Source organism: Watersipora subatra, chromosome 7 (assembly GCF_963576615.1).
Source record: "Watersipora subatra chromosome 7, tzWatSuba1.1, whole genome shotgun sequence".
Taxonomy (NCBI): domain Eukaryota; kingdom Metazoa; phylum Bryozoa; class Gymnolaemata; order Cheilostomatida; family Watersiporidae; genus Watersipora; species Watersipora subatra.
Genome location: NC_088714.1, coordinates 49,901,656 through 49,917,932, shown reverse-complemented (window position 1 = coordinate 49,917,932; position 16,277 = coordinate 49,901,656). Strand labels below are relative to the sequence as shown.

General features: G+C 33.2%; 1 long non-coding RNA gene across 1 annotated transcript; it reads left to right on the top strand.

Annotated features, from left to right (window-relative positions):
- The first annotated feature begins 622 nt into the window (after positions 1-622).
- LOC137399445 (uncharacterized) lies at positions 623-13,582 on the top strand. Its single transcript, XR_010979161.1, has 3 exons — positions 623-639; positions 8,625-8,745; positions 13,428-13,582. It is a non-coding gene; the product is annotated as an uncharacterized lncRNA (long non-coding RNA).
- The last annotated feature ends 2,695 nt before the right edge of the window (positions 13,583-16,277 follow it).

Genomic DNA, 16,277 nt, shown 5'->3' with positions numbered 1-16,277 from the left:
GACAGAGAGTCAGCATGTTTATAAATTTTTAGAATTATTCTGTTTGCTTGAAGTTTAATCATTAAATTTACAATTAACTAAACAGGAATGCGCAGGATGTTGCAAAGGTATTCAATTGAAAAAATAATTTAATCTTGCAAATTTTCAAATTGTTTATATCATAGAAATCATTCTCTAAATTGAATTGATTACTAATATGGAGGTCCAGACTAAACAGATGTGGTTGAGAAGTTCCAGCCCTTATTTTGCATCAAGCATCATGAACCAAACGTCAGCCACTATACGATGTTGTATTGCTGGGAATAAAGTAAAGTCACAAAGAAGCCTTGGTCAGGGTAGTCGCAATTCACAATCATACATGACACAGAGATCAAAATACAGGCAGTTTGCTGCCAAAATAGTCACAATCCAATACTGACAAAGCGATATCGTTATCATCTGCTGCCATAACAGCGTAACATGTTTGATAAGCTGACATCTGTTGATACCCACAATGATACTGTATGTCTATGCAGGGGATTCCAATATCACCCCTAAAGTGGAAGCTCAGTGCAGACTAAAAAGAAAGTGAGACGAGACGCCAGTATTAGTGTCAGCCTTGTGACGAGTGTTCGACCGAGCTAACGAGACAGCAAAAAAGTGAGCAGAATATTTTTCCTTGATATACATCAAAATAGCTATGTTTATGGTGATGCTTGTAATTTAATTTAGGTAAGTTTTAAGGTCTATCTTCATAATTCATTTTGTTACAAATGAACTTCCACAAAATTTTTGTAGGTTTCATCAAAAATTATCAGTATTTTTTATATTATTTGTGATTGTTTTTTTATGTTTTGGGGTGATCTGACTGCCGGGATGTTTCAAGGTTAAAATTGTCAAAACTTGATCACGGTTAAAACAAGCAAACGAAACAAAAGTGCAGTTATGGCATCTATACTTGAAACATCAAAAACAATCGCAGCTGATAGAAAAATACCGCTGCTTTCCTATAAAATTCATTTAAATTTGTGTAAGTTCATTTTTAAGCATTACATTTTGGTTTTTATTTTAAATCAAACTACACTTTTTAAATTTTTAAACTTGATTTTGAAACACACATGCTGCCAATCATCTAATGTATCATAACGATTTTCCTTGTGACTTCACAATTTTTTTTATCCATGTTTTCTAAAAGCTCACTGTTTTGAGTAATATTTATACAGAGTAATCATATATGCATGGCATCTACTTACCTTCCTAAATTTTTATTAGTTGTGAAAAAAATAATTTCAGGTGTCTTTCTAAATTACCAAAAATGCACTAAAATAAGTAACCAGTGGTAGATGGAGAGTCTCAGCATGTTTTGAAAAAAATACCAGCATGCTTGAGCCTGGTGCCGGTGCTAAACATCAGTGTGTGGTGACTTCTTCACTCTGTGGGTTAGTGGTGGTTGGACTTACTCTGTGGGCAAGTAGCATGTGGACTTACTTTGTGGGCTAATGGCAGTTTGACTTACTCTGTGGGCTAGTGGCAGTTGGACTTACTCTGTGAGCTAACAGTGGTAGATTTATGGTCTATTCTCTCCCATAATCTGAAAAAATATTAGGAAAAAGAATGCCTCATTTTTTACAAAGAACATATTGAGCAATGAATCTTTCCCTGACATGTACAGAATGTTTTGATTTTTTTGCAGTCTAATTATTTTGTTGTTTATCTTAATAATTTGGATTTTACGAGTGATAAAGGTAGTGCTTTGGTATAAATCAAAGCACTAGATGATTACCAATTTCCTGTTGTCCTCTCCTCTATGAAATATCTTTTTGTCATAGCTCATTGTCCATATGATTCCTCAAAGGCAAATCCTGTGATTATGTCATTCCTATGGTATTTTGACATGTTGTTGACCTTTAGCCTTAGTACACAATGATAAATTCTTAGCTTAATACTCAGATTTACTCGCAATAATCAAGTGTTGGTGTATAGCCAAGGTACAGAAGCTTACAGCAATGCAAAAATGACAAAACATGTTTTTGAACCACTTAGATAGAGCTGGCTTGTTGCCCGCCACTGAGCAAGTTTTAAGTGGAAACAGTATCAGTCGGTTATGGCACTTAACAGCATAAGCGAACCATTACTGATTTACTTCCATGTTCTTTCTGGTTTTGTTGAAATCTACTTGCCATTTCTCATCTATAATGATCATTGTTTAAAAGCTTGACATACGATTTTCAAAAGCATTGCAGAGAAAAACACATCGTTCTATTACAATATAAACTAAACCTATCACCTTGCAACCTAAACTCTATCACTATGTTTTCATGTGTGGATGATGCAGATTTGGAGTTGTGCACCCATCATGTTACCATGCAATAGCTGATTCCATGAACATTTGCATGATGCAGAGTAACATGTCCATTTTGCTAAAAGTTTAAGGAATTTATGCTGGAAGTCGTAGCAGCCCATTCGGAACTGCTAAATTTAAATAAGAACGGCTGAAAAGTAAAAAATGGTTAAACTGGAATAGCTTGGATGGCATTTGTTTGCTCATGACGAACAAGAGCTGTTTTTATCATTTGCAGGAAGGAAATGTTAGTTAAGGATATGCTAGCAACACAACTTGCTTGTCTTGCGGATTTTTGCCCTTTTCATCTTGCTGATGATTTGAAAAAAACATGGAAAACATATGGAACCATGGGTTTTTATGGAAAAATGGGCATGATGGTAGATCTTTGTAATTCACATGCCTCAGTTAAAATTTATTAGCTGTTTGAGCTAAATGATGCATTTTTAGTTAGAAAACAATTATTAGTTCAAAACTCTTAATGTAACCGCGGTAAACATGAAGTTACTGGTCAAGGTTGGCCACCACTTTTCACTTGAAGGTTTTAAGTTCAACCCTTCATTCAATGCTATCCAGATCTTTTAGAACTTTATTGATGTGGAAACAATGGTGAGTTGAGTCAATGACACTCAAACTATTTATCCACAGTCTTTCTAAGTGTGGTTATCCTTTCGGCAGTGAGACACAAACATCATAGTCGTGCAGCAAAGCATAGCAATATGAAACTAGATGTATTTTTCCCCACGAGCTTTGTCAGCGATGGTCACATGGCCAGATTACTACGAAATATTATTGGCATTTTTAAAATAGTTGTTCTCAACAGCAACCAAAAGTTGGTAAATTTGGCTTCAATATCCAGATTTACAATAAAACTCCGGCAGCATTAAGTTACAGCAGAAGTACAAAACTTTGCCTGTGTAATGCATTGTGGGAAGGTTTCATTAGCAGTTCTCTTAAAAAACTAACAACTTCTCAGAAAAATAGTTTGTAAACCTGTCACAGGCGTTTACAGCTAGTATGGAAATTATGCTTTATGCAAGTGCTGATGTGTTCAAGATTCTAGAACACTCCGAATTGCTTCGATGTCAACAGTTTATTCACATAATGAATATAATTACTGACAACTCGGGTGATCGTTCATTGCTTCTGATTATGAAGTCATGGGACAAGCATAAAGATGCTTGTGATTCATTCTAAGTAGTCGCAAATACTCTCCTTTTGTCTGCCCATTTATTACGTGTCTGGTGTAATTAGGTAAGTTTGACTTGACTAATCATCTCTTGACTAAGCATTTATTGCCATTTCGGTTGTTCTCTAGCAATTTACTGTTCACACGAAAAATACCGTAACTGTACAAAATAGTGATAACCTTGATGAAGTTGCTGACAGTGGCTATGGCTACAAGAATTCTACCATAGTGTACACGAAATTTTTCATGCATCCCTTGCAAATAAGTGGTTCTCTGTCTCTGTCTCTCTCTCTCTCCCTCTCTCTCTCCCTCTCTCTTCTCTCTCTCTCTCTATTCTCTTTCTCTATTCTCTCTCTCTATTCTCTCTCTCTCTCTATTCTCTCTCTCTATTCTCTCTCTCTATTCTCTCTCTATTCTCTCTCTCTATTCTCTCTCTCTCTCTCTTTCTCTCTCTCTCTTTCTCTCTCTTTCTCTCTCTCTCTCTCTCTCTCTCTCTATTCTCTCTCTATTCTCTCTCTCTATTCTCTCTCTTCTCTCTCTATTCTCTTTCTCTATTCTCTCTCCCTCTCTCTCTTTCTCTCTCTCTCTCTCTCTCTCTCTCTCTCTCTCTCTCTCTCTCTATTCTCTCTCTCTTTCTCTCTCTCTATTCTCTCTCTCTATTCTCTCTCTCTTTCTCTCTCTCTATTCTCTCTCTCTCTATTCTCTCTCTCTATTCTCTCTCTCTATTCTATGGGAAACTAGCTTATACAGTGCATTGGGTAGTTATGCCATGATGAATAGTAAAGCTGCTGTAAATAACAAAGACAGTTATGAAACATAATATTTATCCCATTAATCTGAACAGTCAATAGTGTAGTGCTGAGAAAAATGATAAGTTATTTACATGATGTAAAATAAATTAGCCTGATGTTTATATTTGCTAATTTATATTTTTATACTTATAAGATTATTATCCAGATAATATTATCTGGATAATCATAATGGATATAGTATAAAATTATAATCTCATTAAATTTATGTTTATATGCTGATAAGACGATTATTCTGATAATTGTAGTGCATCTGTTCATAGTGCCAGGTTAATTTACATTACTCATGCTACTCTCAAAGATCAGTTACATATCAGTCCACTTAGTGAATCTATAGTCAACAGCAAGGATAATGAAAATGTTTTACAAGGTTGATTAAGGGCAGATCATAAACTTACTTGAATTCTATACATATTAATTTATTGACAATAATGTCATTTCAAACAAAAACATTTTCCAAAGTATACCATACCAGAGTCATAAAACGAAAGTAAACATCAACAGTTTACCAATAAAATCGGCAAACAGTTTTTGGGTGCTTGCTGAATTTTCTACATTTCATAGAATATCTAAACATATTTTTCTTAAATAAAATTATTTTCAGTCAAGCATTTGAAGGACTTGTAGCCATATACACGGAGTTATCTTCTTCTTGCTGCTTTTAGTTGGAAGTGATCAGCACTGAAATTAATCTATTAATTAGAGGGTGGCCTCTGGATGAAATTATTGAAAGCATTTTGACATTTTTTGAGCAAATATGCTGTACAACAAGTGGTTGGTGATCAAAGTCTATGAATATTGACTAATAACAAAGATCTTAGGCTATAACCTTAATGGCGCAACAAGATGCATGTGCTTATCTGCTGTCAGCAAGCTCTACGTGACTTGGTTGCTTCGCACTCTCGTGTATTACAATGAAGGCAAAAGCTATTTGAATTTTTTGTAACTGTGCATAAGCTTGTTTAGAATGCCCTTGTATGTACCACATACACGTACTCCCTATGTGTACTCCCTGTGTGTACTTCATATGTGTACTCATATGTTTACTCCCTATGTGTACTTCCTGTGTGCACTACCTATGTGTACTCCCTGTGTGTACTACCTATGTTTATCTCCTATATGTGTACTACCTATGTGTACTCCCTGTGTGTACTCATTACGTGTACTCCCTATGTGTACTTTTTATGTGTACAGCATATGTGTACTCCCTATGTGTACTCTCTATGTGTACTCCCTATGTGTACTTCCCGGGTGTTTTCCCCAATTTGTACTGCATACATGTACCTTTTGTAACTACAAAATACACAAGCGTCGCAGCTGAAGAAAAACCATCAAATTCTATTAATTTATTGGTCATTCTCCCAAAAGACATCGTATCAAATAAGTGTATTTTTTCTGTTTATTGTACTGCTTCTACACTGTAGGTTCTTTTCCAAACTAAATTGAAACTTCCTAAAATGGCTGCCACTATCAGGGAATTATTTTCCTAGTTGGTATGTTGATTGTGCCAACTTATGAAATGCTAGGAAGTTCTGAGAGGGGGATGAAAGATTTATGGTGTGACACAGCAGGTTTTTATGTCATTATATTACCAGAACATTGCCTCAGCAGAAAGATTGTTCTTAAGCAAGTGGTTCCGAGGCAAGTACTTGTTCTTGAAACGTGAAGGGTCGCCACGTTTTACCACCGGTATGCATGATTTGGAATTTATTGAGTGATTGGGTTGTGCAAAAAATCATCAAAGTCAGAGCATTTTTAAAACTCTTTAAAATAATTTGATGGTTTAAAATTTAGCGCAGTGTAAAACCAGGAGTTATCCTGCCACTAAAAGTATTTTAAAATTAGTTTTTGTTCTGTAATTGGTATACACAGTGTACAATTATTATTTAACCACTTAAAACTTAAATATTTTTTTTGTAAAACTAGATGGAAGCTAGAAAGTAATTTTTTTGGCATGAGCTCAATTAAAATAATACTTTGAAAGTTAAAGTTAGCTTTTTAAAGAAAGGTTATTATAGCAATGTTTAATTAGCTACATCAACCCAAGTATGTATATTCAAGTTTTTTATGCCTTTGTACGTTGCTTGGTATTGTTCAGTAGTACCTGTACTGGAATTGCTTTCTGCTCCTGCCGGATAAAAATTTATCCGCATATTGACTGGCTCATCATTTTCAGTAACTTTTCAAAGCATAAAAAATGGGCTCGTCTCTAACGAAATCAGCCAATGAGAGAGCAGTCATGCAAAAAATATTCAATAATCACCAAAATGGTAGGCTTAATGCAATTTAGCTTTTTAGGATGAATGTGTAGTGCTAACATTTTTAAATTTACCAGTAAAAATTTTATTACACTAGTATTTTTGCGTTATTTATTTTTTGGTCATCACTGAAAAAAAATGATCGCATCAAACTAGTGGCTGCATTGCGAGCTTTTTATGTTTCCATTGACAGACTTGCAACTGGCATAAGCAATTTTTTGTTCAGCTCACCAGAGATACTCTATCATAAGTTTTATTTAGCTGCAAAGAATCTTGTGCCAGTTTTATTTCTGGAACTTTGGGAGGAAATATTGCAAAATCTATAATTATCTTATAAAACTGCCAACAATTTGTTCTCTATCTGTGCATTACATTATAACCAATAAAATATACCAGCCTTTTCAGCATAGAGTTTTATGAAAAGGTCTGTTCAACAAATACTCCTCAATCAAAAAATTTAAGCATACATTGTAACACTTACTTAAAGACGAACTTTCACAGAATCTTTAGTAAATTTTATCAGAAATTATTGGTGTTTTTCTATCATTTGTAATTGTTTTTGATGCTTGAGGTGATCTGATTGCCAGAGTGTTTCAAGATTAAAATTCATAAAACTTTATTTTGATTAAAACGCTCAGATCAAGTTAATGTGTGATTATGACATCTGTAATTGCAAACAGGCTGACATGATAGGGATGGGTAACCATACAATTGAATGCAGTAGCAGGTACCAACTATCGCAACAATAACAACTCGTGACGTCATTTCGCACATATTTTTCTTCTGAGTTTCGTAATCGCGATCATGTTTTATCGATTTTAATTTTAAAACAGTCTATCAATCAGATCATCTCAAACATCAAAAGTTTTAGCAAATTATAAAAAAGTACCAGTACTTTCTGATAAAATCTACAAAAGTCTTATGCGAGTTTGTTTTTAAAGATAGCTGGAGTAAGTGTAAGTTTTTTTTTGCTGTACTGTTTCTAAAACCTCTAAACTGTTTTAAACTAAATTGAAACTTTCTAGAGTAGCTGTCACTTTTAGGGAACTATTCTCTAAGTTGGTATGTTGATTGTGTCAACTAATGAAATGCTAGGAAGTCCAGAGAAGGAATGAAAGAATTATGATGGAAACCAGCAGATTTTTGAGTCATTTTGTTACAAAAATATTGTCTGACAGAAAAATAATTTCTAATATTAGATAGTTAACATAAGATCATTCTTACTTAATAAGTTAACGAAGAAGGTAACTGAGATCAGTTACCTTCTCTTTTAGCTAACATGGGTCTAGTAACTAATGAGATTTGGATATGGTATGTGCCCCAAGACTTCTATTAACATCAATGTTAGCTCTATGGTTGATGTGTCTTCGTAATACCTTTGCACCTTTTGCCTGTCATCAGTTTATTGTGTTAGTTTTGTGAGATTCTTTTCCTGTTTATATCAGATGGTAAAACCATATTGATGCACACAGCTAGTATATAACTACTAGCAAATCAACCTATGTATATAAAATAACTAAACTAAAGTCGGTGATAAGGCATGGTTGACACGAGTAGTCATACATACGTCAGCGTGATGCCTTTAGTTAAACATTGGTGATCTATAACATTGTTTTGAGTGACCATCTTTGCACAATAAAATACGCTTACTACTCCTGAATGGAATTACGTTGTATTGAGATGTTTATAATGTGAGTGATAACAGAAGAAAGTGACAAAAGATTATCCGACCTTTTGCGTTGATCAATGATAAACTGTGGTGACTCAATAACGTTTTTTGTGACACAGTTAACTGCTGTATCCAAACCTTTTTGCATACTAAGATACAAGGTGTGTTGCATAGCTAATCAATGCTTTCAGAATTGGGAAGACGTTTAGGTGTGGTACTTTTATGAAACTATGTCGATAGAAGGCAAACTATACTAGCTCTCTGCATAATTTATTCTGTTTTTGAGATTCATTCCGCAAACTAGATCATAAATAGTTGATCTGCCTAGAGATGTTAGCCGCTCCTGAAGTTACTAGTAGCTGTTACATGTATATTTTAGACCTGCCTACATTTCAACACAGGATCTATCGACCAGTGCAAGCAAAGAAGTCACGGGCATACTAGTTGACGAAACACATTGAGATAGTGCGAAACTTCGACTTTGCCAGACTTGCTTTAAGGTAAACAATGTTAGATTGATAATACATCGCTAGTGAAGATATGTTATTTTTAGAATGTTTATAAAAACTTTTTTTCAAATACTGTTTCTAGTCATACCTTACATCTTTGTAAACTTTAATATTAATACTCAATATTGCTGAATGTGTAATGTTTGTAAATTCTCACTAAACTTATTGCCTTCAATAAATATTTTATTATTTTGCAACATTTGTACTTTGACAATCATCAATTTAACTATAACGACTTTTCCTACTATAAGAGCTGTGTCTGTCCTTCCATCTGTATAAAGCTATGATTAGATGTTGAAAAAAGATTGTATCGCATGAGATTCGAACCCATCACCATCACCCATCGCCATCAAAATATTGGCGTAGGTATAATCGTACGCCAACGTTTTTTAAAAGATCAGCTCCAAAACATGTTTGTAAGTTGTAAGTTTCAGATCAAGAAAGATAGATCTTTGTTTGAGTCGAAAATGCTAAATTAATAAAACTATTTTACCAGCTAACTTCAGCAGGTTTGGCATTACCAATAATCTCTCAGTAATCATGGAAACCATGATAAACAATAGCTTAATAGTAAATTTGTTAACCAATATTTAAGTGTTTACCTGTACATTTCTATATCACAAAGAATATTGCTACTTCTAGAACAGCTAAACAGTTTTTATGAGGTTTGTCTACTTTGTGGTCATGTGTTTAGCTTTTTTTGTGCTCTTTAAATAATAAAATTTTAAATAAATAACATCAAACAACCACTAGCTTTATCATATTTGTGAGACCCACTTTTACACGACTACTTTTTAACGGATATCTTTAGCTGTTTTATGTCTTATATCACCTTTTTATGCTTCAATGACTAAACTTCACCTCAATTACAAAAAAATAAGTTTGCGATAGATGTAAGTTAACAGAAAATGTAAAAAAGTTAATGTATTATTTCATTTTCATCTATAATCTCCATAGCTACAGCTATGATATGTTAAGTTACTGAGAGAACTTCAGTTCCAGTTGGGACAGCAACAATTTACCATCTGGCTCAAAAATATTTTTTGCAAAATAAAGATTGCAAAAAAGTTGCAACAGTGTTGTACTTGCAACACTATTGCAAGTACAACACTTACAACAGTGTTGCAAGTGTTGTACTTGCAAAATAAAGATTGCAAAAAAGTTGCAAGTGTTGTACTTGCAACACTATTGCAAGTACAACACTTACAACAGTGTTGCAACAGTGTTGTACTTGCAACACTATTGCAAGTACAACACTTACAACAGTGTTGCAAGTGTTGTACTTGCAAAATAAAGATTGCAAAAAAGTTGCAAGTGTTGTACTTGCAACACTATTGCAAGTACAACACTTACAACAGTGTTGCAAGTGTTGCACTTGCAACACTTGCAGTGTTGTACTTGCAGCACTGCAAGTACAACACTGCAAAAATCTTTTTTGCAGTATTGTACCCGCAACAAATGTACATGTAGTTTCTAATAAAAGCTCAATGAATGCCAAAACAGTTGCTAATACAAAAGAAAATAATTGGTCATATTTTGAAAAGTTGCAGCACCAAATTTAAAAAAGTTTGCAATTTTGTAACTTGCGTATTTCTATCAAGACAAACAATTATAATAGTTTTTATATTGTTGTCACATTATGATGAAAGTCAGCAAGTTTTATATCAACTTTCATTTCATTAAAAATTGTTTACAATAGTTGTACAAAAAAGCACACAAAAACTATTTCATATATCGTCGCTCTAGAAATATGAAAAGCAGTAATTTTTACTAATTTCTGTTATATAAACCTCTAAATGTGTCATGTAAGTAGAAATATAAATGCCCAATTGGCAGCATTTGAGCAAATCATTAATGAAAAAAACTTACTGACAGACAAATCCAAAATTTGGTTTTGACACACCGAAAAATACAGTAGTGTTATAATTATATAGAGTTAGTAAAACTGTATCATTGGTCAAATACAATGTACCATCATTTGGATTTTTTTAATAGTTTTATGGTAACATTTTTTTTTAAAATAAATTTTGAAACCTACAGTAAGAAGCTCCAATATGGATTATGTTGACATCATTGTGAGAAATTAATTAGAATATGTAAATTATCATTAATTCAAACATGCACATAGTTATGCTAAGGCAGCTACTTAATATAATTTAGATTAGAAAATTTTACAGAAATTCTCTTCTTGATTTTAAAAGAATTTGTATTACAGTATTATTGTATTATTATATTGTATTACAGTTGTTGTATAAATGCTCAACTTATATTTTTTGCAATGACATTTGCTGTTTGCCTTAGCCTTTATTTTAGCCCTTGTTCCAACCTGTCATTGTTCCAACCTGTCATTGTTCCAACCTGTCATTGTTCTAACCTTTCATTGTTCCAACCTGTCATTGTTCTAACCTTTCATTTTTTATTCACCGTAAAACCTTTAATTGAATGCCACCTCTATTTGAACTCCACCTCTATTTGACTGTCACTAGAAAATAAGGGTTAAAAATAGAGTGTCATGTCATTCAATTAGAGGTTTTAAGGTATTTATGCTGGTTGCATGTCTTACTTATTGCCATGCATAGTTGGTAGTTTCATGTGAAGTAAAACTCTGCTGTGGAAGTATATATATCATACAGCAACTTCTTTCGCAGACTTGAAAGCACAATTTTTAATAAACTATGCATAAGCTTCAGAAAACCCAGAATTAAAAGCTCAACATGGGTTCTTTTGACATCATTGTGAGTAAAGAAAGTTTAATCAGTTTAGTCACATGACTACACCAGGGCTAAAACAAGCAAACATAGAAATCGTCATCAATCCAAGAAATGTACACGGTAAAGCACATTGCTTGAAATTTTCAAAGTTTTATTTTATTAAAAATAAAATTGTGAAAGGTTATAAAACTTTAAAGGTTCAAATTTTATTGATGAAACATTGCACCACTTTTGGATTTATTATTTGATGTGTTCTAAATGTTTCTAAAAAGTTTTACTCATGCTTTTAGTGGATCTACATTGTCAGCAACTTCCTAGTTTTTTGCTGGCATGCATTTACAAAGCGTATCATCTTTGAATATGTTTTACCTACAGTCATGCAAAAATCATTAGTTTTTTCATGTAAATCTACTTTTGGTTGAAGAAGTGAAAATTTCAGTATTACAGTAAAAACGTAAAAATTAAAAGTCAGCGATGTGGTTCATGACATATTGTTGATGTTAAACTAATTTAATTTTTTACATCAAAGTTGAAATAATTTGAAGCGAAACTTTTACTTACAATCAAAAGGTTAACATACAATTTTTTAAAAAGAAATTAAAAAAACTTTTTTTATTTGTTAGATGTTTTCTGTTTGTCCTAAGCATAGAGCAGACAAATCTAAATATAAAACAAAATGTCTGTAACTTTATTATTTTAGTGACTCAGAAATAACAACAAAAGCAGCACTGTAAATTTAAATATATGTTTTAATAAAATAATATTTCAGTTATTTAATAAAAACAATATACAATGTATTAAACAAATAACAGTCATTATCTAGATCAGAACATTCATCCATCATGTGAATAACACAAAAGTCAATGTTTATTTAGTAATATACAGGGATTGGTAAAAACGCCAACTACTCATGATATCCTAGCTATTGAATAAACAATCCAATAACAAACTACTAGTTTTATATAGGCTACTTTTTATGTCTTACTAAATAAAGATGTAACTATAACATAATATGTTATAGTTACATTTTTATTTTAGATCTTTATATGAGATCATATTATGATATAATTTCATTCTTGTTAGGCTAAAACAGATCATATCAATATCTGCATTATTAGACACTCACACTCATATTTCTTTTTTACATAATCTTATGAATTTTTCTCAATTTTTTTAATGCTAGTCGCCAAAAATTCTGTTTTTATTTTGAGTTGGTCAAAAAGCTATTGAGCAAGATAATCAATAAAGTAAGCCATAACTGTTTATTAACTTTAGAAAAATTTACCTGCAGTGAAAAATTAATGTTTGTTAAATGCAGAACTATTAAAACTAGCCTAGCATGAATAATAACAATTACATTTATATTTCGGATTGATCATTTGGATTTTAAAATCAGTTTGCTTTGCAGTTTTTAATCAAAGCAAACGCGGACAAACCTTCATATTCTCATAATTTTGATTGAATCTCAGTTTAGTGTGAGGGCTTATTAGGACTCATAGAAGCAATTTTCTTAACAAAAAGGTTTTCAACGAGACTCAACTTAGCACAAACTTGTTTCGAAAAACTAAGTGTATATTTTTTAAAACCCGCATGAACTATTAAAAAGCAAAATTAATCAAAAATCACACCTACTAGTACGTTGGTAGTTCCATAAGAGATTATCGTGTGTAATCACTATGCGTAAAAGTATGTTTGGATGCTTAAAGTTCATGGAGTGGAGCGGTGGTAAAGCGCTTGGTTGCAAATCAGGTTACTTGAGTTTGAATCCTGTACATGACATTCTTTTTTCATAACGCACTTAACATGACTTTAGACAGACAGATAAATAAGGGAATGGACAGACAAGGTTTTTACTATAGTAAAGGTTATTCAAAAGTGTTATTTTTACGAGTTGCTCATAATACTCTATACAATTTATTGGCATCCTATGCAAACATATTAATGGTGTTGCTTTGTTTTAAGGAACAAAAAACGTTTCTGACACATTTGCATTCTATGAAATGATCTGCTGCGCCGGCACAATGGACAGGAACTGTGGTGATCCATACGATCGGCATATTGACGCTATTTTAATCTCTGCTATTGGAAACAACCCAGTAGAATTCTCCTCTTCACATCCCATAGTAAGTAGCTTTGGAAAAACTTTTTCTGGTTTAAAAGCAGTTTTCAGAGATTTTAAACTTTTACTACAATTACAACCTATTTGACTGGATTTAAACTTTTATCAAAATAAATTAAAAAATGTAGTAAAAACCGCAAAAAATACAGCAAATATGTATTGAAACAATGCAGAAGTTTGCCCATTGTAAGATAATATCGACTTTTTATTAAATTACAACATGTTTTTATATTGGGTCACAAAATATGCCATACACAATGTAATGCAAAGCAGTATAACTTTCCATAACAAGCTGTGATGTAACAAACTAAGTATAGCGTAACTTTTTGTATGATAATGCAATGTTATGCTGCACAATACATTATGATGATGTTATACTCCATGATGCAATACGATTATGACATTTCACAAGTGAGTGTAATATATTTTATAGAAATAATATGCTCCGAATTCTGTTAGGTTCATGTTACTTAATAACTACATTACATGTAGTTGTAGATTTGTGGAGGTTACGAGTAGTTGTCAGAAGCGTAAGAATTGTGCCCTCATGAAATGTAGAAAGAAAACTCCAAATTCATAGTAATTGGTGTTACTGTTAAGAACAAAGAAAAGGTCGTTATGCCTTTAATCATATTATATCACCTTTTCATAAATTTTGTAGCTGAAAATAACATAAAACTTGCGCAAGAATGTAGGTGTTATGCTATGCTAAACCGCAAGAGAAATCAAGCATTGCTAAAAATGGAGTTTTATCTTCCTTTCAGTTGGTTAGAACATAATTCTAGAGGTCTGTGTAAGAAATCTATCCGTGAAGACCTTGTTCATTGCTTTTTAAAGAAGCAATTTAGTTTTAAAGGTGATGAAACAGATCAATTGAGTTATTGACTTTGACATTGATGACATTTCTAGTTTTTTCAAGTTGCAGCTGATTTTTGTAACTATTGGCAATGCAAATGTTTATTTTTTTGTGGTAACAAGCCAAGAAGGGAGTAGTAATGCAAAACATCTCCAAACAAGTAACAACATGCTTAATCTAGTATGAATGCCTTCAAAAGTATGTGCCAAATAAATCAGTGACCATGTCAATGACCACAACAGTAATGAACATACGTGTCCACATCAGTGTACACGTATGTGTCAACATTAGTGTCATCTTCAGTGCCCACATCAGCGCTCACATCAGTGTCTATATCAGTTTCCACACCATGGTTCACTTTATTATCTATATCAGTGCCCACATTATTGTCGACATTAATGTCAACACTAGTGTCCACACTGGGGTTCAAATTAGTACCCACATTGGTGTTAGCATTAGTATCTACTGTACATTAGTGTTTATGTCTGTGCTCATGTCAGTGCTCATGTCAGTGCTCATGTCAGTGCTCATGTCAGTGCTCATGTCAGTGCTCATGTCAGTGCTCATGTCAGTGATCATGTCAGTGCTTATGCCAGTGCTCATGTCAGTACTCATGTCAGTGCTCATGTCAGTACTCATCCCAGTACTCATTTCAGTGCTCATGTCTGGGCTCATGTCAGGGCTCATGTCAGGGCTCATGCCAAGGTTCATGTCAGCGCTCATGTCAGTGCTCATGTCAGTGCTCATGTCAGTGCTGATAACTGCACTTACCATTGATCTGTGTAGTCATCATTGCCAAATATTGTGATGTTATTGCAAGTTTGACAAAAAATCAGTCACATGATCATGAAATTAAAATACCCTAGTTGCCAGCCTTTATACAATTGATAAACATCAAAGCATTGGCTGCCGTATTTACACATCAATTTATCTTTATTGTATTGTATTTATCACTATTTACTTGTTATTATAATTGTTGTTAAAATACTTTGGGTTGCTGACATTAGCCGGTTGAGGAGTCACTCTAAGATTGTAGACTTTTATTTGAGCTCATCAGCTTTTTTTTTTCACAAAGAGCTACGTACAGAAAGTAGTTTACTCATCTCCATTTCTGGTTTAGTGGTTTTATTCTGTTTCTCATTTGGTGTTTCAAGTATGCGAGCCGTTCCTTGATACATAAAAGGGTGAACAATGGCTGCAAAAACTAAACAAATACTCTTACCAATATGCTAGCCTAGTCTCATGTAATATAAGCTTTTTAACATCTAACTCTGCGCTGCGACAAACTAAAAACAGAATAAATACAACAATAAAATAAACATTAATTTTGTTGTCAGACACGAGCTCAAAATCCAAAAGTGAACTATTAAAGAAGCAGGCTCATCAGACCACAGGCTAAACGCTACAACTCAACAGTTCTTTGTAATCCAAAGGTTTTTGGTTTATTTAGTACAAACTTAATTTTTCACAAATGGTGATAATTTATTTTGCAAAGATGTCAGAGTTTCTTGCCATATAAACTGATGCTACAAAAATTCCAAGATATTTAACTTTGTGGTGACTGCTCAAGAAGCCAAGCAGGATAGAAAAGCTAAGAACATAGTTACTAAATTTTCATACAGCAAAAGCATATCGACACAGTCTCACATGACGCCGCAATGCAATCATGAAAGCAGCTGTGTTGCTCTCAATCTGTCGTGATTCCTTGTTGCTGTTTGAAAGCAAAACACCCATGCGATATGCCATCTTTGTGATGATCGCGCAACTAGTGGCATCATTTCAGCACATATTTTCTTCTGAATCTTTTAACAGCGACCAAGTTTTGTCAATTTTCATC